At 37.2% G+C, this 6086-nt stretch overlaps 1 pseudogene; it reads left to right on the top strand.

The window, feature by feature from the left end:
- Positions 1-1016: 1016 nt before the first annotated feature.
- On the top strand, positions 1017-2465 carry LOC149154352 (UDP-glycosyltransferase 72B1 pseudogene; annotated as a pseudogene).
- Positions 2466-6086: the final 3621 nt, after the last annotated feature.

The raw sequence follows: 6086 nt of genomic DNA, 5'->3' as shown, positions 1-6086 counted from the left end.
TGTGATAAACTGCTATAAATTTCCTTTATACTAGTGGAACCATAGTGGATACTACTTAGAGTATTGAAGCTTGATTGCATGTCTTCCATATTTCTTAGCTAAATAGTAATTATTGGATGAATGTTTGTTAATCTTCTTTTAATCATTAACTACATAGTGAACAAGGTATTTTTACATAAGCCATTTACCCATATAGGCAATGAAATATTGCAGCTTGATTTCCTACAAGTGAAGTTATTATAGGCTTAGATTAAAGGATTAGGCCTTATTTCATTTGAATTTTTATGTTGTTAAGTTATAATTCATGTTTGTAGAAAATTGATAATACTTCTGTGATGCCAATCTAACAGCTTAGTCAAAAGCTCTAAAGATTAATGTCATGACAGTATTACCCAATAAATAAAAAACACAACATATATTTTTAAAAATCATCCCCCCACCCACGTTATATATATTAATCACTTATGAATCTATTGCAAGCACAACTAAACTGTTTAATATAGTGGTGACATCGTCCATATGTCTGCACTGACGTTGTAAGCAAAATTAAACTATTTAATATAGCCCCGGGTCCTACCATTTTCCATACGTCTCTCCTAAGTTTCCCATATGTCTGCAGTGTCGTGGCAAGCAAAACTAAACTGTTTAAAATAGTGGTGGCATTGTCCATATGTTTGCACTGACGTTGCAAGCAAAATTAAACTGTTTAATATAGCCCTGGGTCCTGCCATTTTCCATACGTCTCTCCTAAATTGCCAACATGCTACTGCAAAGTCAACAAATGAATGAAAAATCCACCCTAAATTGTCTGTAGTCTTTTACCAAGTCCTCGGAACAACAAAAACGTGGTGGGTCATATATTTGTTTAAACTTTAGTTTTGGCTGCCTCCCCAAATTATTCATTACGACGCAAGCGCGCTCATACATTTGTTTTATAACTATAAATTCTCTGCTTCATCGTTACAGAACCCACCCTTCAAATATTGGCATTTGCTTGTTGGAATATAGAGACATTCATGGAGTCGCAAGAGCAGAGCCAAAAGCCTCATGTCGCAATATTCCCTGGGTTTGGGTCGGGCCATCACATCCCACTGCTCGAGCTTGCAAAGTGGCTGACTGTGTACCATGGCTTTTCTGTCACCTTCTTCACCACCAAATGGATGGACGGCTCTCCTCACCACACCCTGCCGTCTTCGTCAGGGGACATGATCCGCTTCATAGAGCTCCCTGATGTTCAGATCGAAGGGGATCATGCCGAGATGAACATTTTTGTACGCATGCCCTTACTATTGGAGAAAGCTAAAATATTAGTGCAAGATGCTCTCACATCCTTTTCGTTTCCTATCTGCGCTTTCATAATCGATTTTTTCGGTACACCCATGTTGGATGTCGCCTCCAAACTGGAAATACCTTGCTACATATTCTCCACTTTTGGGGCTTCTCTCCTCTGCATCATGCTCTACCTTCCAACACTTTTCCACAACATTGAAATTTCCTTCAAAGATGTGTATTTCTCGATCGAAGTGCTGGGCCTTCCGCTGATTCTCAGAATATATTTGCCAAACCCTCTTCTAGACAGATCTGATATTTCGTTCAACTGGTTCATTCAACATTCCCTTCAACTTCAGGAAGCTCGTGGAATTATGATAAATACATGCCAAGAAATGGAACCAGAACAAATAAAAGCTCTCAAGGAAGGAAAGGTTCTGAGCGCTGTTGAAATGACCCCTTCCATTTATCCCGTTGGGCCGCTAATAGCTTCGCCTCTGTCGGAATCTGAAGAGAAGTTTGAGAAGGAGGGCTGCCTCAAATGGCTGGACCGCCAGCCCACCTCGTCAGTTCTGTTCGTTTCTTTTGGGAGCAGCGGCACCCTGTCAGAGAATCAGATTCGGGAACTAGCTTTGGGGCTAGAAGCAAGTGGGAAGCGGTTCCTTTGGGTGTTGCGTAAGGAGCCTCCTCCTCCAACTGAATCCATGATGACTGCCGAAGCAAACATGAGGGAGGTTCTACCTGAGGGTTTCGAGACTCGAACCCAGGACCATGGATTTGTGGTGGATTCATGGGCGCCTCAGATTGCTGTCCTCTCTCATCCATCCACAGGCGGTTTCCTTTCTCATTGCGGTTGGAATTCAACGATCGAAAGCATCTTACATGGAGTGCCGATGATCGCTTGGCCTCTCTTTGCTGAACAGAGAATGAATGCCTTCCTTCTCGTGAAGGAGATGAAGGTGGGCATTGAAGCGCAGAAGGGAGCAGATGGATTGGTGAAGAGAGAGGAAGTGGAAAAAGTGGCGAGGGAATTAATGGAAGGAGAGGGGGGAATGGAAATGAAGAAGGGGATGACAGAATTGATGGGGAAGGCCCGATTTGCAATGGCGGAGGGAGGGAGTTCATACAACATGCTGGCCAACGCGGCTTCTGTTTGGAAGGAAATGCATGCCACTAAAACACCACCTGCTACTTGAAACTTGAAAGGTCTCGCTTGATACGTCACATTTGGATGTTAAGACGGTTGACGGTTCGTATGGACCATCGCGCCTAGCATTGCTCAATTCAAATCAACGGCTAATGATTACCCAATCGTCTAACAACAAAATCAAATGGCACATATTTTGACATGACAGTAGTTCGGGGAGTTCATTTCAGAGGGAAATGCCTTACGGCGTAATAAAACCTCATTCGTTAACAACTTAATCATCAGTGTCACATAGTGAACTAAGATTTCAATTTTCATAATATAAATGCATATGCAATAGTTAAATTATGTAATAAAGAACCATTTGATATTTTGAACATACATTTTATTAGTATAATAATTAAAGTATTTGAATATTATACTTTCAAATGAGAAGAGGTATAGTGTTTTAAATGGATCTTGTCATAAAAGGCATTGTAGTCATTTATTTTCTTTATTTTATAACTTAAATGCACATGAGGCTCTACAATACTCTAACTTCCACACCTTAGAGAACTAATTAGTTTGCTTCTTTTGTATATAATTTAGTGTTTAGGGTTAGAATAGTTAGCTATTTTATTTTTCTTTCATATGTCAGGGTTGTTGGCTACACGATTATTCCTTGTTAGCTACAATTCCTTGACTAGCAAGAGGGTTAAGTTGTTCCACTATTGGCATGTACTCAACTCTAACTCAAGCAACTATAAAATGTGGGATAACATTCTCGTTATTTCTTGTCAATCACTGAGAAGTTTGAGATGTTGATGTAGTGTCAGATTGACACAACCCATTCCAAAACACCAAAAAGGTATACTATGAAGTAGATCCACATTGTATTTGTTGGTGGCTATGTTCTTTTGTTTTTAACTTGAATACCTTGTGTATTTATCATGACCATGTACTAGAAATTCATGTCATGGACATGTAGTTTATGATTTTGTGGCCATGTGTAGTTATTATTTATGACAAGGATGGGTATGCCAGCTTCAAGAATGATCTTATCATGATCGAGACTTGGTTGTTAGTGTTTCTCGGATTTGATCCCTTGGTTTTGACTCCTTCCTTACTTTTTGATGTGTATTTTTGTAATTAACTTTGGTCATTAGTTTCTCTTTTTAACTCATCCATTAGGGGGAATATTTTATAACTCTTTTTTCCATTTTATGTTGGTGATTGGAACCTAGTGACATTCCCCTTCAATTTTTGGCCTGATTGTATTTTCACTTCTCCCTATTTTTTGGCTCACTTAGCAACCCATTGCTCCCAAAATCCTAGTATGTTGCGTACCCATAAATCCCTTGTAATTATTCATCCTATCACTCAATATACAACATGCCTTCATCCTGGGAGGAATGGAGGTCGAAATTCTAAAAGAAATCCTTCCTAAGGAGATCAACTCAACTTATCTTACCTTGAGTTGGATGAGGGTTAATTATTGAAGAAGCTTTGTAACTTCTCATGGCACTAAGTGTCTAGATAAATCCTCTAGGATATAAGAAAGTCCTATTTAGTGAGAACCTATCAATCGTGATAGGGTGAACCATAGAGTTAGCCTAGTAATGTTGGTGAAATCTCGCTAGAGTAATCTTCTCTTCTACCTCAAATGAGACAAATTTGTTTGTAAGTTGAGGGAAGAGGAGAACTAAGGGATCAGATGAGAGTGCATGCTTCAGATGAGGCATATTTCCTTGTATATTTTTCCTATTATCCATTTCATGTCTATTTCTATTCAAAGCTTGATTACTTTACTACATTAAGTTTATGTTGCATGCTAATTTTCCTTCATGTAGAGGAAAACCTCATCCTTGTTTGTTTTTTCTTTTGTGTAGGTGCTCAAATTGAGGATATAGAGTGGGATATCTAAGTATGATTAGTTTGTTTTAGCTACAAAAAGGGTCTACAAACTACATCACACTGAGAAGTTTTGAGGCATGATCAATTGTCCATTTTTTGTTGTTAGTTTTATGGTTAGCTATCATATTGAAACTAGGAGATTAGCTTGGTTATTCAATCAATTGTCTGATATATATTGAGGATAAATTTATGGAGAAGTAAATCCTTTGTATTTGTTTGATTTTATATCTAACATAACTATAATGTTATATCATATAATTATAATAGTCCTAAACACCAATAAAGAGATCAGACTACTGTTGGCTAGCAAAAATTACTCTTAAGTGCTTAGTTTTCATTTCTCTTATGCCTAGTGGGAATTTCCCTTAAATGTTGGGAGTGCATTTCTCTTAATCACAATGGGTGTTTCTCTTACCACTGATCATGCATTATGCTTAATCCCAATGATATTTTTCTGAATGGCTAAGCATGATTTTTTGTGCCTATGAATGGGCATTGGTGGAGACCTTGTGGCATGCATTTAGTATGTTAGGCATGCATATTGTGGGCATGGTAATCCTAGTGAGAATTTTATTAAGGGATTTTTTGTGACTATTGGTGTGCATATTTTTTCATATGGGAATGCATCAATGGAAGCCACGTGAGGTGCATTTAATGGGCATGGTTGCAAAAGGATGACAGAGTTTCATAAGAGAATAATTTTGTTACTAGAAATAAGAAGGAAAAAAAAGTTTATACTCTTTGAAGTCTCTTTAAGAGATGACTCCAATAATGCACTTAATTTTGGGTCCTAAAATAAAGTGTTAAAGAAAAAAAAATTGGAACCCCCCTGATTGTCATTAAAGACAACTAGATAAATTAGGTCATGTGATTACACTATGTCCAATGCATCATAACCATGACTTTTGGCGAGTAAGAAATTTTGTTTTCCCTTAAATTATTTCTTGTAATGTTATCTCCAAGGCTTTGAGAAATCCTAAAGATTAACAAAAATGTGAGTCTAGTAGTGGACAATGCACATTTCTCGTAAGCGTTGGGAATGAATTTCTTAAGAGTTAGGTGTGCATTTCTCTTAATCCCATTGGGATTTTTTCTTAATCCTAAGAATGTATTATCCTTAATCCTAGTGGGAATTCATTTAATGGTTGGGCACATATTTCTAGCATGCCTTGGAAATGAAATTGTGTGCCTTGGGTGTGAATTTTGTGCCCATCGGTTTGCATTGGTGGAAGCCTTGTGGCGTGTATTTAGTATGAAAGGAATACATATTATGGGCTTACATATTGTGGAATTTCCTTAGGTTGAGTTTGAATTTCCAACTTGCATTTGGTGTTCATTTTTCTGCTAATGGGCATGCATTTTGTCCCTATACGTGTGTATTTTGTTCCTTGGGCATGCATTTATATTCCTATAGGCATGCATTAGCGGAAGCCTTGTGGTGTGCATTTAGTATGCTAGGTGGTCATATTGTGGTCATATTCATAATACCCTAAAATATGTTTTCAAATAATGTCATTTTCAAATATTTCATAAGATAAATATATTATGTCAACTACATAGGCTTTTGTATATAACTATACACAAAACAAAAATTAATAAATCAAACTTAATTAGGAATAGTTTAAACATGCATGAATGTGTATTAATTTTAGAACAAATTCTTTAAAAAAAATATTATAAAGGAAAAGAATTATATAGCAAGACTATGTCACTCACTAAATCCTTAGATATTTGGTTTTCATTCATGTCATGCCCTAGTTGCAATGCCCCTTACCAT

This window comes from Pinus tabuliformis, chromosome 9, assembly GCF_031772625.1.
Source record: "Pinus tabuliformis cultivar Carrire ecotype Pingquan chromosome 9, CPIR1, whole genome shotgun sequence".
NCBI classification, from domain to species: Eukaryota; Viridiplantae; Streptophyta; class Pinopsida; order Pinales; family Pinaceae; genus Pinus; species Pinus tabuliformis.
This window is presented reverse-complemented; position numbering and strand designations above follow the sequence as displayed.